Genomic DNA, 22,398 nt, shown 5'->3' with positions numbered 1-22,398 from the left:
AGAGGCAGCAGCAGGTCTGTCTGGGATGAAGGGAGTGGCATCTTCATTTACTGATAATTTAGAGGTCTACAAGCTGCAGGTAGGATGGCAAAGGCTAGGAAATGATCCTCCTTGGCACACTGAATTAAACCAGAAAATGGAATAAGCTACCTCAGAAGCACTTTTATTCCATGCAGAAAAAGTAAATGTGTAGCCATGGGTTTCAGTTTGGGTGAGATCTACTTGAGATTTCTTGTGGCAGCAGTAAATACTATTAAAGATTCCAAACATTACAGATGACTAATTTGTACCACAAAAGATGTAGTATCTACTGCAGTTCTATTTTGGACTACTTTGTAACAGGAAATGATGAATTAATCTTTGTTGTGGGAGTTTGTGGTTACCTAGACACCAGTGATCATGACCCAATTACATTTAATGTGGGCAGGGGACAGTGTTCCTATTAACACGTTTTCTTGTATATTTTTTTTTCTTAATAAGGGTGATTTTTCAGAGCTGAAGATATATTAAAGCAGACCACAAGAGGAAAAAAAAATTGAAGTATTATGAATAGAAATGTAGTCCTTTTCTAAAAAAGCATTTTGTTACATATCCAATCAGGCACAGTTCTCTATATAGAGAATTAAGGATATGTTTGGTTAAAAATGATGCTGGTTGAGTAGCAAAAAGAAAGTATTAATTAGTGTAGAGGACAGTGACTCATAATACTGGTGAAAAATCTACATGATTGATTGTAGTGAGGCACATTTCTGTTATTTCAGTCTCAGTTTCTTGTTTGTTAGCACTACTTTGCTAGTATTTCTGAATGTAATGAGTAAACAAGAGTAGAGGTCATTTCCCTAAATGTGGCTCATGAAAATAATGTGAAAAATGATAGCATAGATTTATTGTCCCTGAACAAAGAGAATGGGGAAAATAGATGCAAGCCATCGTAATGTTGGAAATGGATATAAGAATATAAAGAGTAAAAATTCATGGCAGTCCTTAGAACAATATTTGAGACCATCACCAGAAAATAAGTTGTGGAACATTACCATAGAAACTATTGCATGGATAAGATTTTTTAAACAGATGCCTTTATTAAAGAAGTGCCTATCATTTGTAAGAGGCATTTCTTTTTCCACCCATTACCATGTTAATCTTTTCAAAGATTATGGTTCTTGTCTGGGTGTTTTCAATAATGATGATACTAAATGCTGATTATCTTTGTCCTCATCATTTCTTCCTCTGGGATTCACTAGGTCACTGGACCGAGAGCAAAGGGAACAAACTGTTTCTTCTCACAGCCTTTTCTATCTTCCATTGATTGGCATTTATAAGACAGTTATTCAGTTTGTTTTTTCTGACCCAGAAATAGGAAACTTTCTACTCTGCTGGCTGTATACTTAGTCCTAGTACATCATTTTTGTTTTAGGTATTGGATTTAAAGAAACCAAATTCATACTAGGCTGGTGCTAGGACTTACACCTCTGAAGATGCTTTGCCTTATTTTCCATTGTCGTCATCATCACCACAGTCAACACTTTCTCAGCACCTTTTGCCACAGAAGATAAAAATATTGATATGTACTTGGGGAAAGCAGGTGTTGTCTTTGAAATCTTCTGATATTTCAAGCCAATGTTCCCATTTTGCACTGGGGTGAAAACACAGCCTTTTAAAATAACTTGCAAAAATTGAAAACAGCTGATCACACAGCAGGTCACTACCCTCTTTTGGCTGGAGAAAACTCAGATTCCAGTCTGCCTGCTTCAAAGCAAGGATTTAGATAGCTAGAAGGTCTTTTGTTGAACTCGTCCCTGCTCCTCATGTAAGAGTTGTAATATTTTGTGTAAATAATGAGATGTTCCTTGAGCCAGAAAGAGACTTAATTGCACAACCCAGGAGCAGTGGTACTCACCTAAAATAGAACAGCCTTCATCCCTTCTAGGGAAGGAGGGAGCTCAGCTTGCAAGGATATTTTTCTTGTGGGGTCTGATCAAAAATATCCCCCAAGAGCTGAGCAGCCCTTCCTGAAAAAAAGGTCACCTGTATCCTGTCATACTCTCATGAAGAAGTTTTGTCTTAGACAAAGCATCTTTCTCAAAACATTTCTCACCAAATCTCTTTCTGTTTCCCACCTCTTAGCTTTATGGATAAAGCAGAAAATTTTCCTTTGGGCGTGCTGGAATTAATGACTGAATTCCACAATGAAATTGAATCAGAGATTCATACAAAGCAATAATGAAAAAGATGTTTTATAATGAGTTTGAGGAAGATACTGTAAATGATTTTGGGAGAGAAATACAGCTGTGTACTACCAGGGCTAAAAAAGGCCTAGAAATTTTGTCAAGTTAAAAGCTGCTGGAGATCACTTATTTGATAAAATACAATTTAGAACAGACGTATAGATTTTCTTTTGCCACAGGATCCATGAGGCAGTTTGCATTTGCTCATAGGTACTTTTTTAAAAAAAAATTAATAATTTGTTTAAAAGATACTGCTCAGCAGATTGTGCAGAGACTTGTTCTGTTTTGGAGGGGAACCTGCTACTTGATCAAATGATTTTATCTTGCAAGATAATTGAAAGTCAAGTGAGATTATTTGGTTTGAATTGCTATCTCTACATGAAAACAATGGAGTATAAATCTAGCATTTCTGATGGTGTTTACTTTAGCCCTCTCTTTTTTTTTACATTACATTATACTTCCAGTTCTATTTTTACTGCCTTTTTCATATTTTTCTTTCTAGCCTTGAGGAGGAACAGGCTTGTGTGAGTTAGGGAGAAGGGCTGCACAACCCTGATGGCCCAGAGCATGTTGTATGCCTGGCTGGCTGGCAGTGATGGGAGGAAGGGAGACAACCCTGGAACACAACACAACACAAACAAACAATACCGAGTTAGTTGGTGACTCCTTCCCAACCTTCAGCTCTCCTACTCCAGGTGAATTGGCACCTGGAGTCACCCCTGTGGCCTGTGCCACCAGACAGAGCCATTGCACCCAAGATGAGAGCTGTGAGTGTGCAGCAGCCAGCTGGACACCAATTTTGTAATGACCTTTTAAGAGCAGCCCTTCTGTCTCTTCCAGTGAGGGAGAATGAAATAAATGGGATCTGAAAGTGGAGCTCAGGCTGGCTTGGAAAGAGCGACAGAAAGGTCACTTTTCTGATCAAGCCAGTGTGTTCAATGATTGGAAGGACTCTCAGGGGTCAGAGCATTGAAGATTTTTCTGGGTCAGGAACGGCCCTGCTAACCTCCACGTAGACAGAAATGACTTGGATTTCTCATCTGATTGATCAGCTCTAGGTAAAGGTGTTGCACAGGCTGGGTACCTGCAACAAGCCACCAAAACTGCTTCTGTGGTTCACACATTTGCTTCTCACCAAATCCATTGATTTTTGTACCCTGAAGTATAATTTGTACTGGGGGCTGGTATTAAATGTCAGCTTTTAAAATAGGCCTTGTCAGGACTAATGCAAAATTCACTCTTGTGGCTAATTTAACGAGATACATCGGCAGACATTGTACATTTATTAAACAACCATAATTCTATTTATATTAATGCCAGTCTCTGCCCAGGAGAGATTCAGGCCTGGCATAATAGGATTTGTTTTTAATGCAGAATTGAGATCTCTGAATATAGATAGTGGCAAACTCAGGGCTATGTTGTGGGCTGACTTTGACTAGCTCAGAGATGTCTGAGTGCTGGTTCTGCAGGTGAGGCTGTGGCAGAGGTGCTTGGTTAGAGCTCATGTCAGACTCTGGGAATACTGTCAGATTTTTGGTTATTCTGTATATCTATATATAGATTATGGTTATTCTGTATATCTATTCTGGATGCTCCAAAGTTGGTTGAAATCCATTGGTGGAGGTATTGACTGCTTTCAGGTGCACTGCATTAGCATGTTCATTCTCTTTAAAAGGTCAGCAAAGCGTCCTGACAGTTCTGAGTGTGGCCTGCTGTGCCTGAAGTTTCACTCTGTGTTTAGTTTCACTCTGTGCTGTGTTAAGTTTCACTCTGTCTCCTCTGTATGATATGGCATCAAATCATTTTGGTATGATATTGATAATGTAGCACATTTTTATGTGGGTAAGGTCATTGCTTTGGAAAATTCTTTCTGAATTTCCCTATGTACAGCTGTGTTATTTCTGGAAAATGGCCTGTGGTTATTGCCCTGTTATGTTCTGCATTGATGTCCTGGGAATAAAGCAGGAGATTTCTGGGACAGTGGCAGCTCTGCTCAGTTCGTTGCAGAAGGCAAGAGCAACCTCAACTGGATTCAGCAGTGTCTTCCTGCTTTTTATGCTGACACAGTGCCCACCTCCCCTCCTCTGCATACTGATGTCCTGCATCTTTACTCTGCTTGTCTGTCACTGCAAACAGGGGAGAACAAACTTGACAGTGGTGGATTGAAGGGCTGTAAATGGTTATTGATTCCCAGACCTCTTGCATTCCTAGAGGTGGGGGTCAGGCAGGGTGTGTGCTTGGGGACAGAGCATGCAGGTTTGTAGGGATTGCAGCATGGCTGAGTGACAAGAGGTACATGATTATGATTTTCCTGTATATTTTCTTGTTCTGGCTGTGTGCAAATGAGAGATTGTGCTTGGAAGAAGGTGTGCACAAGGTTGTGTGCACGTGTGTGAGTGCACATTTACCTCTGTTTATAGGCAGAACATGAACCACAGGTAATTGGTATCAGCATTGCCTGAACCTAACACAAAGATTGAGCCTGACCTTGGAGGTCTTCCCCAGCCTAAATGATTTTATGATTCTGCTACATGAGTGCGGGTACTTTGTGTGGATATGTGGAATGCACATAGATGTTCCCTGTGGGTCTATACCAGGGAAGGTGCTACAACTAAACTAAAATGATGATGGACTCCGTGTCATTCTGCTGCCAGGTGACACTGAGTGCAGGTAGGGTAGGAAGAAGGCAGAGGTGCATAACCTCAGCCTTCCTGTTAAATCTTGCCTGCCATAGCACATATGGGAGTCTGTAGTAACTTGTGAAAGGGAAAGGAAGCTCAGTTCTAAAGGAAGACTGAAAAGAAGCTGCACGCAGCAGTGACTGAGTTCAGATTTCATTAGCTTCTGATATCTGTTCGCAGGAAAAAAAAAATCACATTTCCTTGGTGACCTTTTAATAAATGCAAAGCTGGGGGGAATTCTGTCTCTCAGTTCCTTTCCATTTGTAACTAATTGGAGTGGAGGTGTGCAGAGCACAGGGCTGCAGCAGAGCTCTGAAGGACACAATGCTCACAACACTGCCATTGGTGCAGTTCTTGCTTGCCTGTGGGAGCAAGGGCAGCAAAGGAGAGGAATGCCCTGTGAGGTTCTGTCCCATCCCTTCCTCCAGCTAGGATGGGAGAAGGAGGGTGGGACAGCTCCTCACACTGAGCACTTCTGTGTTCAATGACAACTTTATTGATGTGAGGGGTGGTGGAAAGCAAACCAGCACAGGCAGTGCCTGTCACAGCTGCTGCTTTGAGCTGTTTCCTGCTGATTGTGGGGCCAGGGAGAACAGCTCATCCCTTGTGATGCTTCCTCCTTGCTGTTCATATGCTGTTTATTAAAAGGTGGAAAGGAGCTTTCATATCTTCTTAACTCTCTTTACCTTTCTTTAGGGTCTTCTACAGCTTTTCAGGCATGTCTTTCTCAGCACAAACATTTTGGATTTAGAATTAGGTGGATGGATTTAATGGCAGAGGAGCAAAGCAAGACCATTTCAGCTGGAGATGGGGATGTGGAGTCAGAGCCTATTGAAGAGCCCTCAGCCTGCTGGTAGAGAGATGCTCAGCATCCCACAGATGTGTAAATGGTGCCTGGTTCATGCTCTTGATCCTAATTACAAGGCTAGACCTTGCTTTCAGGGAATCGAGGTAGCAGTTGAGTGAGTGTGCTGTTGACTCAGTGCTGTCACTGGTGGAGCATGAATGGCTCCATTGCTAGAAAGGAGAAATCTTGTCAGGATTTCTCACATATTTTTTGGAAAAAATCTTTTGTTGCATTCTCTGGGAAAGAAAAAGCTTTGGTAGATTTATGAATTCACGTGAAAAGGTTCTTAAAAGTGGCACAGCCTGAAGAGGAATCAAATTATTGTGGTAGAGATTTGGCTTATTATCTTCTCATATAGCCCAAGAATGAGAAGCATGTGGCTCTTCTCAGTGTGTTTGGAATACATAAGTACAGTCCAGATGGCATTTAAGGTCAGGCTGGCTTTGCTGGAGATCCTGACTGGTTGAAATAAGGGAATGTAAAATTCTGAAGAGAGGTTTATTTCATGAAGACTGAATAACAGATATTTCAAGCCCCAAGGTGCTTCATTAAATATCCTCTCTTTCCAGTCAGTTCCACTGATTTCGTTTGAGAGTGTACAGCTATGATAAACTGAATTAAACGTGAGCTCTCATAACTCCTCACCCAGAATCTAAACCTTAAAGAGATTCCAAAAAGGCAGAATCAGTAATTGAAGGCCTTCTCCTTTAAGACAGCAAGAATGCTCCCAAGACAACCAGAAATGTTTTACCCATATTTCTGTGTCAATACTACTGAGGCTTGGCATAATCCCAAAATACATCTCATTCAAGTATATGTTCTTGAATTTAAAAGGAAAGGAGAAAAAAATAAAAAGAAAAATAAAACCTTAAGATTTTTTTCCTCTGTTGCCCGTAGCATGTTTTTTTGTATAGGAGCACAAAATTATTTGTTATGTATACAGAGCTCAGTCTCTCTATATAGGGATTTTTGAGAATTTGCTTTCCACTTGAAGGAAAAATCAGTAGTAGGGTACATGGAGAGAATAATTCCATGTGTAACCCATGTAATGAGCTGATGATTTTTGTGTGAGTGGGTGATTAGTCCCTGTGAATGACTGTGCCCACAGCAAACCTGGTACAAGAACACTCAGGGACTGAATAAAGACTTTGTCTTCACTGATTGCACGTTATCCTAAGTGGGTTTGGATGCACAGCAAGGTTAGTGGCACCAGACACAGCACAAGTTTATGATTATGCATGATAAAAGCTGCATCATCCATTGCTTGCTGACAAATGTACTGTCTCCACACCCAGACAAAGAAGTGAAAAAGAACAGGTTATATTTTTCCTAAATCATTTGCCAATCATTTTTGATTTTCATTAGGAGTCTGGAAGAGTCTGGGTAATTGTACTGCTCAGCATGGCTTTGTGGGAAAGGGCTTAATTTTTATGTTTCCTTTTAGTGAATTTTATTGTCTTGTTTCTTAGCTCATTGATGAATAAATCCTAGTTACACTGAAGCAAATGCCTGGGAAATAGGAAAACAAGTCTGTGTTACTCCTTTGTATGTATTGGGGGTGACAGGTATTGCTGAGTGTAATTAATTCACTTGTAAAGGACCGAGATCTGCATTATCGTGTTTTCCCATTTTAACACTAATTAACAGAAATTATTAGCATGGTGTTAATAAATGAGTGAAGACTTTCTGCACAATTTACAAGAGAAATAGATATGAATCTCTGAGTGCTTCTATTTAGCTCTTGCCTGTATTTTCCTGACTCACAAGAGGTGAGTGTTTGTACTGGTGGAGTGTTTGTGTGCAGGAAATATTTTTGAGCGCAAATCATCTTTGCTGAAGACTATGACTGAATGTGGGCACATACATGAGTGAACTAGTACAAAACACTTTCTGCCACACCTCCAAGTATGCAAATGTGCACTGGTGTGTCTGTACATGGTGAACATGTTACTTTATTTGTGTAGTTGTGCATGGGTGTGTTTGCTATGGTACCTGTGTCTCAGAGATGTGTCCTTGAACATTGGTGATTGCCAGTGTGAGACAGAACTTTCCATATGTGCCCTTTTCTCTCATTCATCCTCACAGATGTGTCCTCTATTAGTAGCAGTTAATAAAGCCTTTTGGTTTTCTGTTGTTTTGGGGTTTGGTGCTGGGTTTTTTTTCCCAGTGAAATAGTGCATAAAGAGCTTGGCAGAAAGTGGTGTTTTCTTGAAAACCATGTCTAGCGCTTTTTCCCCCACTGTCAGCCAATTACTTCCTTTAGTGTCTGAACATAAGACTTGCCAATAAAAGTCCCAAAATAGCTTCTCTCACTATTACTAATGTTTGCCAACAATAGCTAGGGAAGAGCAAAGGAAATCTATTTTTGTAGCTGGGTTCTAACATGAGGTAACCCTGCAGGCTTTAATGAAAATTAATTCAGCACCTGAAGTTAAAGGCTTACTTGTACTAGAAAATTTTTTTTTGACCAAATTCAAATATGACAGTTGAGAGGTGACAGGTGTTGGCTCCTTGTGGACAAGAAGGTGCCAGACAAGTGAGTGCAGTGTAATGCAGTGAAGTTTGTGCGTGGTTTGGGATGTTGTAACCTCTAAATGGAGGAGCATGGAACAAAGCTGAGTATGTGCCAGTCTAGGCTCCATCCATACCAGACATCTTTTTGTTTGAGCTTTCTGCAGCATCAGGACTAAATGTGAAGGACTGTAGAGCTGATATGGAAGGGACAGGCAGGTTCAGCTCAGTTAGGGATGGACTGACATGTTGAAGGAACAATTTTTCTTGTCTAAGCTGCAGCCTCTGCACTATTGCTCATCTGGAGAGGAGAGAATTTGGAGCCTGTACTGAGTTAAGTGCAGTGCAAGCAATGGGAGAAATCGAGTTAATTCCAGATGTCTCTCCTTGCCAGCCAAGCCTGCAGCAGGGCAGGCCTGTGAAGGATGGGCAGATCTCACCCAGAGCACTGAGCACTGAGCAGGTCCATGGTGATGGAGCAGAACCACGTCAATCCAGGAGCACAAGCAAGTGAATCAGGATCAGGTCCAGTGGTGGTGACTGGGGTCAGCCTAGGAATCACTGGTGGATCTGCAGTGACAAGGAGGACCCAAGTGAAGCCAGGAATTCAGTCTGGACTGATGCAGTCTGTGGGCAAGATCAGTGGGCTGATGTGGCTGCTGCTTTTGCTTGGGAAGCAAAACAAATCCAGGCTCCCAGTCACTGTAAAAAACATCTGTTCTGATAGCAGCAGGCACCTTCCAATTCTGCGTCCATCCTTGAGCATCACCACTCTCTCCTCAACTCATGTGGCTTTTTCGTTCCCCGATTGCCTCTGATAAACTGTGGCTGCTTATTGTCTTCTTGAGCCTTGACAGATTCCACCCCTGTCCATCCCTGCTGTGTGGGACAGCCCCAGCTCTTTATCCTACCTGGTGTCCTGCCATCCTGCTGCACCTGTGGGCTCTGGAGATGCTTTGTCAGAGTGGCAGGAGCTCAGGGGATGGGCAGCTCACCTGCCTGAGGGAAGGACTTGGTCTCAGTGGGAAGGGGAGAAGTAGGATGTGACTGAAGACCAGCCTGCTGTCCTGGTCTCAGTAGTATCTATCATTTTGTCCAGGTTTCATGTATCACTGACAATTTATTACAGAATATAAATGATACAAGTTCTTTTTAAACCAGACTCTTTACTGCGGTTTTGCGGTGGGTTTTTTTTTGAAACCTAATCTTTATTTCTTGTTAGTCTCTGATTTATTTTTTTAATAATGTATGGCAGAATTCCAGATTAATACCTTCAAAGAGCTTTGTTCCTGTGGTGAAGTGTGAGAGGTAAAGAGAATTGTGGGTTCTCTCCCTAGCTCTGCCAATGCCCTTGATGAGGTGCCTTTGGCTGGGTTACTCCTCCTCTGATTCAGCATCCCTGCTTGAATCTCACAGTGCTGCTCTCCAGTGTCCCAGAGGGTATCCTGAGATTAATTGAGGGATGTATCTAAATGGCTTCAGCATGCAGGCTGGAAGCCACCAGGGACAAAGCTCTTACTAGGGCAGGAATAAAGGTCAGGCCCTTGCTGACATCGTTGTCTCAATTAATTAATACACTAATCTCTATAACTCCTCTTCAGCAAATATAATTTGCCCTCAACCCTTATTTTGTTCATTTTTCTGTGACTTAGCTTTGAGAGAACTAATGAGGAGACCTTGATGGAAAAACCCTGCTTTTCACCATATACCTTCCCCTTGACCAGCCCTGTAACTTGTTCCCTCCTTGTTGCTTTTTGCTCTTGTTTGTCTGAGGGCTTTGCAGGAAAGTCTCCTGGCCGGTTAAATTGCATAGCAAAAGAGACTTAGCCCTCAGTCCAGGTTTTGAGGAGTGATAGCTGATTGCTTCAATTACTAGGAAAACAGTGTGTGGAATTGATTGAAGGGGGACAGTTGATATTTGATTCTATTTTCTATGAATATTTCCTATGGGAAAGTGCAAGACCAATTCTGGTAAGCATCGGAAGGAAGTGTTTGCTCCCCAGCTGAAAGGCTGAGTTGAGTGCAGGAAGGAGGTGTCAGCAGTTTGGATTCTGTGACCCCATAGCCCCGAGGCTCAGCATTTTGGGACAGCTGCTTTTGAGCACAGAATCTGCCCAGGATCTCTTAGGGATCGCTATCAGCATCAGAAGATGCAGCAGGGCTTGGAGGGGAGCAGAAGGCAGAGAGAGTGAATGTGTGTGGTGAAGTGCAGTGAACTGAGCCATCCTTGGATGGGCAGGAAGGAATGTTCCCTCCAGTGCTACCCACTGGGAAATCAAAGAAATGAAGAAAATCTCTCCTTGTCTTCTGCACATCTCTTAGTTCTGGTTTGTTGTACTTTCCACTCCTTGGTGATTACATCCATGTCTCAGTCAGGTATTGTTTTCTGCTTGAGTTGGGAACATTCCCTAAAGCTGTTCTGAGTGCACAACAGTCTTGTTCTCTTTCTTAGGCCAGTTTTAGACTGAAATTTGGCAGATTACACAAGTGTGGCATGTTTGCTGTCCTGTCTTACATCATCATTTATCCTGTATCATTTATTTTTCCTTTAACAGATTCTTAGCACTGTCAGTCTAATATGCATCAGAGGCTGAAATGTATTACCATAATGCAGTGCATTGTGGGTAATCCCATGCAAATTATTCTGTGGAAAGTCGTGCTAAATTATGTTCTTGAGAAAAAAAAAAAGGCTGAAAAACAATGGCTTTTTTTTTTTTTTTCCCTTTTTCTTAACTGTTTGTTCTGTGGATTTCTGAGCAGCTGCCAGAGGCACAGGTTTAAGTGAGTTGTTTGACATTCAGCACCATGTGCAGTGATGCTCCTCCCCACAGGACACTGCTGAAAGGATGGAGTTGAAAACTGCTCTGGGTTTTCTATATGTCTCTGTGATGTTGAGTTTTAAAACATTAATAGCTTGTCAAAGGAAAAACCTGAGAGAATGTTGGAATAGCACAGTACAGAGGAATGTCTTGATGCTTTTTTTTGTCTCCATTGTCTCCATCTCCTCATCTGTAGGAATATCAGGTTTTGTGGACTCAAAGGGCTTCAGATGCCTCTTGGAAGAGGCAGTTCTGATCATATGTAGTGTTGTTTTTAAATCTTTGTCTTCTTTGTTCTCTATTACCAAGGTCATTTTCTTGGGAAAATTTCCTTAGCTCCTCTGAAAGTCCATATACTTTCCAAACTGAAGCAGTAATCCTCCTTTAGGACAGAACACTTGATTGTAATAGAAATGATTGCAATGTCACAAACAGAGGATTATAATTTTCAGTAGAAATCATAAAAGGGCTCCTAAGAAAAAGGCAGCGTGTTCTTATGCAAATTTTCTCAGGTAGTACATCTGCAAGATGAAAAATCCTGAGAGCCTGTAATCTGGCGCCAGCCTCTCCTCTGCTGATAAATGTTTGTCTGCTTTGCTGGGCAGTAGATTTTCAAAGACTCAGAAACTTGTTTTTACAAGTCCTGTGTGTTTCTCATCTGATGCTCTCTCTGGGTGAAACATTTGTCAGCTGCCCTCCATTTGCTTATTTCTGGTGTCCATCTCTGGAAAAGTCAATGTGGACATGTTAATGGCAGAATGAGGGGCAACATGTGCTTTTGTGGGTGAGGGTCACATCAGTTACCCCACTTGAGAGAGCTGCCTCTCCTCACCATAGCTCCGTGTCTCTGAACTTGTCTGCCTTTTTTCAGTCTGTTCCTCACAGTCTTCAAAGACTTTCTGTCTTTGTCTCTCCTAAAACACAGAGTATGCAGGCATTAAACTGACCCTGTGCTGGTAGGATTATAGAAGGGAAAATACTGGTTTGCAAAAGTTTGCATCCAGCTGCCAGTTCTGACCCATGTTCTCCTTGGTAAATATGTCCAAATGTCTAAAATCATCTGCATGCTCCAGGTCAGCTCCTCATGGACAAGCGCCACAAGTTCCTATCTCCTGTAATAAAATTAGAAGCTTTTTTTTGGTCCTCATTTTTTGCTTTCCTTCTAGTCATATTTTTTGTCCGACGAAATTTAAGGTATAAATATCCAACATATGTATCTTAATGGCTCTCAGTTTAGTTTGTGCCACTGGACAAGTGGGCTCTGATGAAATGAACCTTTGGATGAACCTTTGGGCTCTGCAGGCCTGCAAACCCTTGTTAGTGGTTAATGGCAGCTGGTTCACCTGAAAGGACCTCCTTGATCTCTGATTTCTGACTGCGGATATCACATCCCTGGGACTCATTGCAGGATGTCCTTCCTAACCCAGCCTCTGAATTAAATGATTAGTAGCTTGCCCTTGGGCTGTCTGGTGAAATCTGCCTCTGACCCAGCTTTCTCATGTATTCTGTAACTTTCTGTGGTGTTATTGTATTCCATGTTCATTTTGTGAGCCTATATTAAATCAGAGCAGACCTCACAGAGGGTCCTGCAGTATTTTTTGCCTGAATTACCCTCAGTGTTATCAGCCATTCTCCAGGTGACTCATATAGAGTATTCAAAAGAAAGAAAGAAAAAAAAAAAGGGTCATATTTTCCCTGTTATTGTCCATTTCTCTGTTAAATGTGACAAGCAGCAAGAAGGGTCCTGTGTCAGAATGATTACACTGACACCTGTAAGAGAACAGCCAGCCAGCTCCTTGCTTGTACTTCCATCCTCCCTCTTCAAAGGGAGCAGGCACCAGGCTGAGGGAAGCCCTCTCCTCTGCAGTGTCTCTTTCCTCTGATCTGACATGGGCAGAGAGGCTTTTTGTGCTTTCCCATGTGCCTTTGGCTTGGGAAAATCAATGCCTCCTTTGTTGTTTTAGAAGTGCTAATACAATAAATTGCAGAATCATAGTTGCTTCCTGTCACTGATGCTGAGGTTGTAGGGAGGGATAGGTGGGAAGGCTGACTTTGATGGTGTTTGCTGAAGTTGACCAAAGAGAATTTGTGATATGGAAAAAAGAAATTAGCCTGGGGGAGCCATTTATAATTTAGGAAAAAAGTCTCAGGTAGCTCTTGACATGTATCAGAATAAGGGGATGGATATAGAAGGCATGAAAGGTTACAGTAATGAAAGCTGAAATGGGAGAGGAAGGTGCAGGGCTGTGGATTGCTCTGTGTCCTTACCTTTCACCTGTGAAGGCCTATTTAAAGCAAGTTTTTAAGGAGACCAACACACAGAGGGCCTCAAGATAATCTCTTCTGGACATGTGCATGTAATTATCCCACCATGGAAGCTGCTGAGTGCCATCTGATGTGCCCAGAAAAGCCACCCCCAGGTGGAAGCTCTGCTCTGAGGCCATTGGCAGAAGGATTTGAGAGATTTTGTGGAAAGCAGACTTTGGGAAACAATAAGGATCTGGAACAATAAGAGTTTGTGTAGGCTGAGATTTGGATGCATTCTGGAGCCACATTTCACTGGCAGAGCTTGCAGGCAGCCAGGATGGGAACAGAGCAGGATGCTGAGGGACCATGCTGGCTGCTTTGTACACATATCAGTGCTTGCACATTGTCTGCTCTGTTATTTGATATTTGATTAAGGTTGTAACTCACAGAATTAAGTGAAGCCCAGGTTTTTTTCCTGTAGGAGTTGTAAGGAAATCAAGAAATTGAACTACTAAAAAGAAATCTTTAAAACTGGCCAGCAGACTCAGCAGTTGACTGTCTAAACCAGGTTCAACAAGGTAAATAATCATAATTATGATTCCTTATGTTTAAAACTTTATCTGATGTCATGGGAGAATCACCATTAACACAACCACAGGACCTGGACTAACACCAGGATAAGGAAACCCAATGATTGAGAGTATTAATAGAATGGATAGGGCCTTGATTATATGATTTTTATTTTTTCAAAGAAGTACAGGAGCTAGAGGACAAATGAGAAATTAGTACATAAAATTTCATTCATGGCCTTCAAGGGTGAACCTAGGCTAATTTTCATGCAATGGTATCAGTGGGCATCCCAGCTGAGTCACAGCTGATGAAAGGAGAGGCTCCCACAAAAAAAAAAAAAAAAAAAAAAAAAAAAAAAAAAATCAAGAAATTTTGGGACTTGTGGAGTGAGAAATAAAAGGGTCTGTGTTTAGTCAAAACCTAGTTAAAAGGCTGGGAAAAGTGGGTAGGATAAGGCAACTCTGGGATGGAAAGAAATGTAAGGTGAATCCATTTACCTCTCTGTGAATTGGTGCTGGTCAGTGTTTCTAATTTGAACGACTGGAAGGCAAGGAGATAATAAGATAATAAGATCTGCTGCTAGCAGCTGATGCAAATTATACCGTGGGAAGAAGGGCTGAAAGATTGTGGGTACTAGAATGGAAGATGAAACATAGGCAGTGGCAGGGTGCAGCATGTTTGAAGGAATAGTTTAAAGCATTCAGACACATGGCTGGGCTCTGAATTAGCTCTCACCATTCAGGAAAACATAAGTAGCTATTACAAAAGACAGCTTGATAAAGATGTCTGTGCCATGTGAAGCAGCAGCAATAAAGAAAAAAAAAGTGAGTAAGATGCCTGTGTGTGTTCAGAAACAGGGAGCCTTGGAAGAGGTTCTAATATCCCTGTAGAGCAGCGTGGTAACACCTCCTGTGGAGTAGTGCTTGTGTTATGGGTCATTCCTTTGTGAGAGGCAAAGCAGTGATACACACGGGCTGGAGGGAGCAGATGAAAGTGTGTTTAGTGGCCTGGAAGGCAGCGAGGCAGAGTGGAAATTTTCCAGGATAGAAATCCATTTTGATTAAGGTGAAATGTACATTTTTGGGTTGAGTCTGTGGTTAGAAACCATAGTTATTTAGCCTGACTGCAAGGCCTAGGCTCAGTGAAGTTACTTCAGTGAAGGACAGAGATAAGGTGAGGGAGACAGAGGGTGATAGAGACAGACAGGGACTGCTGTAAGGGCAAGTCAACCTGACCTAGGAATTCTTTCAGATAAAGAAGAATTAGTGGCAAATGTCATGCGAAATTCGTAAAAATGAATATGTATGAACCTATTGTGAAACTGTGTGCATATGTATTTGAGAGGGAGATAAAAAGGGACCTGAAGTTCCCAGAGGTACGCATGCCTTTTAAGGAGAATAATCTCCACATGCGTCCAGCGCTGTAATAAACATACTGGCTGTACTACTTTCACAAAGTTGTGGAGTTTTTGGCTCTCTCCGCAGAACAGCAGCTTCAGCACAGGGGAAGCTTTGGGGATCCTGGAGATGCTGGATTACAGAGGGAAGGAGCAAAGCTCAGCGGTGCAGAGAGCTCAGGCTGGGGTTTCTGCTGTGCTGGGGATGTTTGGAGGCAGCAAACAGGGAGCAGAACCCACCTCTCAGGGCTCTCCTCCACCTGACATTGCCAGGCCAAGACACAGTTTCAGTGATGTGTTAGACTCTAGTGTGGCAGCAGCGGGATGGAGATAATGTGGGGTGTCACACTGAGCAGCTGGGCTGTTGTCTGAGTCGTGCTGTGAATTTCACTAAACCTGTCCTAGTGCCCCTGTCCCTGTGTTGGTGCAAAGGTGAAAGGTTCCATGGTCCTGGTGTCTTGTTTTAGATGGGGAATTAAAGCACACTAACCTTGCTGTGTCATTTTGGTCAAGAAATATTTTTATCTGGGAAAGAACAGAATGCGCTATAGAAAACCATGTGGATAAACAACAAAGTGTTGTGTAATATAATAAAAAAGTGCATTACCATTCCATGAAATTAAGATGCAACAATTGACTCTTTGTATAACACAAAATTAACCTGGGCATCCCCACTCTGAATGGCATTATGAAGACAAATACCTTACTGAGATTTTTTAAAGTGGGTTTGACACTTGGAGTAGCATCTACATTTACATTAGCCAGGATAAGTATCATAAATCATTTTTTCCAAGGCATGTGATGATCACCAGCCAGGATTAGAAAATTATTTTACACCCATGGTAAATTATGGCCAAACTGGGTAAATTCATAGCTGATGAAAAGGATTGGGTGGGCCAAGAGTCTGCTTACTTTTCTGTACATCAGAATTATTTATAGAGGCAAACTTTTAAGTGGAATAAGAGGGGAAGAAAAGTCAGCCAGGGATTAGGCTGCCAATTTAGGACTTGAAAAATTTCAGCTTCCTGCTTTCCTGAACTGCTTTTAACAGCTAATTCATTTGACACAGATTCTGAGACAGAGCCCCACCTCACACTTAATCTCCAGATACCTCAGGCTATAACCTGTCTGTGACTTGTTCCATGCTCCAGAGATAGCAGGGAAAGGAACATATGTGAGAGGAGGTCATGGTGAGACTACTGATGAATTTTCAAGGCACCATGAGATACCAGTTAGCCTGTTGGAAATACTGGGGCATGGGGAAGAAATGTGCTTTCTGGAACAAAGCTCTTGATAGCCTCCAGTAACTGGTAATTGCTTTATTTCCTTACATTGCCTCAGAATTCCTATGTGACTTGAACAGTCTCTAGTTCTGTTTCTTGGCAGCTTAAGTGTTATGGAGCAGAAATTATTTTTCTTTAGAAATTAGTATGTTGGGGTGTTTGGCTTTTTTTTGTGGTTTTTTTTTGTTTTGTTTTTGTTTGTGGGTTTTATGTTTTTGTTTTTTGTTTGATTTGTTTGTTTTTTGTTTGGTTTTTTGTTTGGTTTTTTTTTAATTATTATTCTTATTTAAAATCGTGGCATCGCCTATGGCATTGGTTAGGTCTACAGTCAAAATATTGCTCTCTGGACTGTCACATCTTCATTGGATGGTACAGGGAGACTTCTCCTCCCCAAAACTGTCTGCAGCCCTCAGAGAGGAACTTGAGGCACTCCTGATCCTGTTACTGTGAAACAGTGCCTATTCCACTAAAATGTGCAGCTCTGACCTGGCCTTCACTCAGCCTCTTCAGCTCTGTTTGAAAAGACATTGTGGGACAAGGAGAAAGATTGTTCAGTGTCTGCAGAGAGGGATAAGCTTAGTCCAGGCTCATCCAGGGCCTAAAATAGGTCCCCAGCATGTCACAAGGAAATGAATGAGACAGAAAACCGATGTACCACTCAATTTTATTGGAAAGCAAGAACTCTGCAAAGAATAGCATCTTTCTACATGGTTTGTCTGCATAGGTGGAAAATATCCTCATTTGTCATTCTCTTTTTTGTTCCTGACATGACCACCTGTCACAATTATGGCCGACATAAAAAAAAACAAACAAAAAACAAACCAGAAAAACAACCAAGCGAAATAACACTTAAATGAACAAACAAAACCCCAAACCAAAAAAGTTATTGTGCTATTCCCTGTCCAACTACTACCTCTGTGTGTATGCAGTCTTTGAGGAGATGGGAAGTTAAATCCACCCATCTCCATCCTGTGTCGTTTGCGAATTGTTGGCTTAAAACATTAGTAGCAGTGTTGCAGCAGAGTGGGCAAGAAAAAAGAGAGCTCAGGTGCAACACTAATAAAATTTGGCTCCTCCAACACATGATGAACTTGCCATATACTGAGTCATTCATGGGAGATGGTTAAGGAAGGGACAAAGGAGGCTGAGGAAGGAACAGAGAAGGAGAAGAAATTTGGAAGGGAGAAAAGAGTGGAGGGAAACAGCTGTGGAAATACTGTGAGGGAAAGGTGGAAATGTATGGAAATGCCAGACAAATAGCTAGTCAATGCAAAGTAGGAAAGTACCTTTCCCCACAATGGAACTGGAGACTTCATAACCTAAATAACTGTTTTTTCTAGAGGAATTGGCAACAAGTTCTGTTTGCTAAATCCCCAGTTCTTCTATGAGCAGCTTGTCCAGGACTCTTTCTCCAGCAGATTGGAAGGAGAAGATATTTCATCTTCCCTTTCAGTCTGGTCCTTGAGCAGTGCTGCCTGTGACATATATATTATTTTAATAGTAAAAGAGCCCATTTGAATGATTAAAACAATAATTACTTCTGTGCTGTTGAAGTTTGCTCAGCTGAAACACCAGCTGAGATCAGCAGAAGTTTTGTGAGGAGGTTCAAAGCAAGTCAGGACTTTTCTCCTCACCGTGTGGGCAGAGCACCAGATGTAATGAGGACAGATGTGCAGAGCAAGGCGACTTCCCCAAGGGTGCCAAGGTGGTCAAGGTTGCCATCAGCGTTTTTCTTGTTACCTTTCCTCTGTATCAGCATCCATTGACCTCAACAACCCTTTCTTCTTTCTCATCCTTTTATCTCCCCCACCCTTTTATCTGTCTCTAACTCCAGTCCCTCTCATCTTTCTAGAAATTCTTGCTAGCCTGTTTTATTTTTTTCCCTTGCATCTTCAGCCTTTTCCACTCGCTTAATCCTCTTGATATGTTTTGGCCCAAATTCCCATCCCCTCCACTTCCTCTGTTTTGCATACCATTCCTGCTGCTGAGGGATCTCTGGGGTATGAGAAAACCTGGGTTATTCCCTTCTGTCCTAGCTGTCCAAATAGCCAGGTCCCCAGCAGGTGTCTGTGTATTTTCATTCACAGGGGTTGAAAGTACAGTAACCTTCAGGGCTGGCTCGAGCTAAAATTAAGGCTGCAGACACCAGGCACCAAATGCTTCATTCAGCTCCCTCAGTTTGTCCTCTAGAGCTTCCAAATGGTTTTGATTAGTATTCCGAGGGAGAGCTCACTGATGGAATTAGTGAGAAACCAGACTGTCAATTTATTTATACCCGGCCTGAGGGCATAGCCATTGTGCATGTGTAAAGCTGTTGAGATGCAGGGAATATTCTGTAAGTGTGTGTGTATATGTGTTGACTGGAAGTGGGTTTGCAGGGAAAAGCTGATGCCCCGAGGACTGAGCAGTGACCTAAAGCAGGAGAGGCCACTGATGTGGCTGTGCTGAATGTCAAAAATCCCTTTTAGGAAAAAATCGATCCCTCTGAAATTTTCTCTGCACTTGTATTTATTAGAATCTCCCAGCTCTAATTTTACTGTAATTCTCATTACCCTTGTGGAGAAATCTCTAATTTAACTCCTGGAGTCTTTCCACCTCCTTCAACAATATCTGTGATACAAAACTCTCACTGTCTTTGTCTCCTGGAGTATTTAAAGAACATGAGTAATGAATAATAAAGTTTTTCCATTACATTGTCATTTAGCCTGGGAAGAATTTTGAGGGCAAGCTGAGAGATATTGGAAATATTCAGTTGTGGGTATTCATTTGATGCATCAGTGCTGAGCATGAATGAACTGCTTTTCCAATACAATTTGATCCATTTTGTTTAGGAAAATTTGTATTGACAGTGTTGAGGCCAAATGATAAGTCTTTTATTTTTGTTCCCCTGTTTTGTATTACAGTGGAAAATAAATATAATCTTAACTTGGGCTGTTATTTGGCATCACCTCCTCCCATTCTGTCTGTTGCAGTGAAAAGGGTTTAAGAAAAGTTTTTCAGCTCCATTACTCTCTATAATAGCCAGGAAACAATTAACCTGTTATCCCTTAACATGATCTCTGCAGAAGATTATTGCATGACAGAGCCCAAGGGACCAATTTGCATTGTGCAGAGGAATCTGGTGCATCAAGCTGATGCTGGTCCAGACTGGTGCTCTGATGTAATGGAGAGCAAAACCTGTGTGGAGCTTTGAGCTGATCATTAAAGTAGGGTGGATTAGTTAGCATGTTTCTGAGGCTGCACTAATTAGGACTGATGAGCTTGTCTGCAGCTTTCTGGTGCAGGGGTGCTGCTTCCTCCTTCAGAATTCACCTGGACCCTTCTGGCATGGGAGGCTCTGCACCATGCTCCGCTGGCCACACAGATGTGACCAGAGGAGGGGACAGAGCCCTGTGCCCGAGAGGAAGATGGGGTCAGTGAGAATCCAGGCTGGCAGGACACTGCAGGGGAGGTGCTGGCAGGCAGAGCAGCTTCCTCCTGTACAGCTGTGACAAACAGACCACGTCTTGTCACTTGGTAACAGCCAGACAGCTTCCCTGCCATGGAGCTGTGCTTCCTACCAGCTCCTCGACCCAACCAGACCGCATCATTTCTACCTTTCTACCTTCTTTCTTTTAGGATGTTTTTATAAGTCTGAGTTGTAAGCACAATCTCAAAATTTTTGCAGCTGGCTGTGCCCCATGGCTGCAAGGGAAATGCCTGGAGGTCAGGCTTCCCTTTCAGTACTGCAGGTGGGACTGATTATTAACCACTACACCAGGTCCTGGCATTGCTGGCAGATGCCATCAATAACATTAGCTCAACATGTCAGCTCTGTCCCCAGCTTCAGTTTAATGGCAGTGCTGCTCTGCACCTCCCGCTCCTTCCTCCCTCTGCTGAGGGAGGGAGAAAGGAGACAGAAAATTGGCTGAGTTAAAACAAATAGATGTCCATGTTTGAGGTGAATAAAGTATGCTAACAGGCAATTCTCTGCCTGAGTCTCTAGCTGCTACTCCTGAGCTGTCTAACATCAAAGCAATATGGGTGCATCATCCAGCAGCTGACTTCAGTGCATGAACAGTTACTGTCTTAGGCTTCTGAGGTGTGTTATAGTGTTAATATCATTATTATTATTGTTTTGCTCATAGTTTCCTAAGGCCTTTCCATATCTTGAGTAAAGCTCTAGGGAGTCATAAAGCCACAGGCTGAGTTTCAGCTCAGGCACTGTTTGCATCTCCTTGATAGCTGTTTGGTATGTTGCCTTAATCTTGGAAGCAAGACCCTGAGATGCACCCCAGGGAAAGCCTCGAGATTTTCTTTGTATTTTTTGCCCCTGAGAAAATAACTCCCTTGCTGTGGAAATGACATCTTTTTTTCTCTGAAATGTCACCACTTGTGCCTGCTGGTTGTAACTCTGCCACACTACAATATCTTCAGTCTTTTAAAGTAAAATAATAAAACATTTAGGAATCTGTTTAGAGCTGCTGAGCGTTCTTATTGTTTTGTGTTAATGACCCTCAGTTCCCATAAACTTCTCCCTACATTTTTGTTTTTCTTATAAATTATTACTAAACTTTTTTATACCCATATCTTGCTTGGCAAAACTTGCAGTAGAGGTGAATAAGAGCAGAGTAGAAATTATGTTATACATTTAACCACTGTGATAAACATGCTTAAGAGAATAAAAGTCAGTTTTCTGGGGCCCTAGACCCTGCCTAGCACTGAGGCTGTTCCCTCAGATTGAGTGTGCTCTTCTGAGTAGGTCCTTCCTTGTCCAGTCACTCAGAACATATTTGAGTTCTGCATTATGTTCATCATAACTATGGATTTCATGCTTTGCCCATAGGGCCTCAGAAAAGAAACTGAATTACAATATTTTGTCTATAGGGCAATGTGATCAGAGAGGGAGGTTTTTATGCCAGATGATATTTGCATGTGCTGGACCTGCTAGAGAGGAAGTTGTAGTGGTGCTGTGCAAATGGTTTCTGTCCTCTAACAAAAATGCACTGAAAAACTCCTCAGGAGAGCTGCAGACATTTATGTGTGAAATCTCTTCTTTCTTCCATCCACCTGTGTGTTTTTGGCTCAGAAATCATCTTCCAGCTATACAGAGGTGCTCAGACCCCAGGATCCCAAAGCATTTTACAAAAAATAACTTTATCTAGGAAAAGAGCAGCGCTCTGTCCCCTGTCACGGATTACTGAACACATTCTGTTTTATAATATAAATTATAATATGTTCAGTACCCATGAGGTGCTCACTAACAAATACCTGCTGGAGAGTGATGTGCAGCTCACACCATGCTTAGGGCCAGGGCTTATTCTGGACTCCTGAGAGTTGCTAAGGAAACAGCCTGGGATGGAGCTGGAGGTCTCTCAGAAGCTTGGCTGCAGAGATGCTTTTTGCTGCAGCACCACACAGGGCTGTTGTTGGCAGAGGCAGCAGCTGGTCCAGCCCCTGATGGGTGATGCAGTCTCTGAGTGCCAAGGACGAGGGACTCTGCAGTTTTAGTTCCTTTCTGGTTTATCTGAGCTCTGTTTGTCTCCTGCCCTCCTCTCACCAGAAGCATGAAACTGCCATCAATTACACTGACTTACTCAGATGCAGGCCCTTGGTGTAAAACCAAACACAGACTATTCACAACCAGCAAGGATCCACAGCTTGGACAATTCCTCTTGTGAAAGAAGAACTTGATGGAGTTGATAATACAAATCCTGTTTGTGCCACCAGCTTTTAACAGACTGAGAAATTCCTTGGAGGTGTCTGTTATTTTGCAATTACTTTGCAATTGATTTTCTTAAAAAAACAATTCATAACTTGTTAAAGATCTCTTCCCCTCT

The 22,398-nt window shown here is 42.2% G+C and overlaps 1 protein-coding gene across 1 annotated transcript in view; it reads left to right on the top strand.

Moving 5' to 3' along the window:
* AGBL1 (AGBL carboxypeptidase 1) overlaps positions 1-22,398 on the top strand; it is a 246,550-nt gene that overhangs the window by 139,815 nt on the left and 84,337 nt on the right. The gene's annotated exons all lie outside the window — the stretch shown is intronic.

The sequence above is a fragment of the Melospiza georgiana genome, chromosome 13 (assembly GCF_028018845.1).
Source record: "Melospiza georgiana isolate bMelGeo1 chromosome 13, bMelGeo1.pri, whole genome shotgun sequence".
Lineage (NCBI taxonomy): Eukaryota > Metazoa > Chordata > Aves > Passeriformes > Passerellidae > Melospiza > Melospiza georgiana.
The sequence above is the reverse complement of the archived record's forward strand: the minus strand, read 5'-3'. Positions and strand labels throughout refer to the sequence as shown.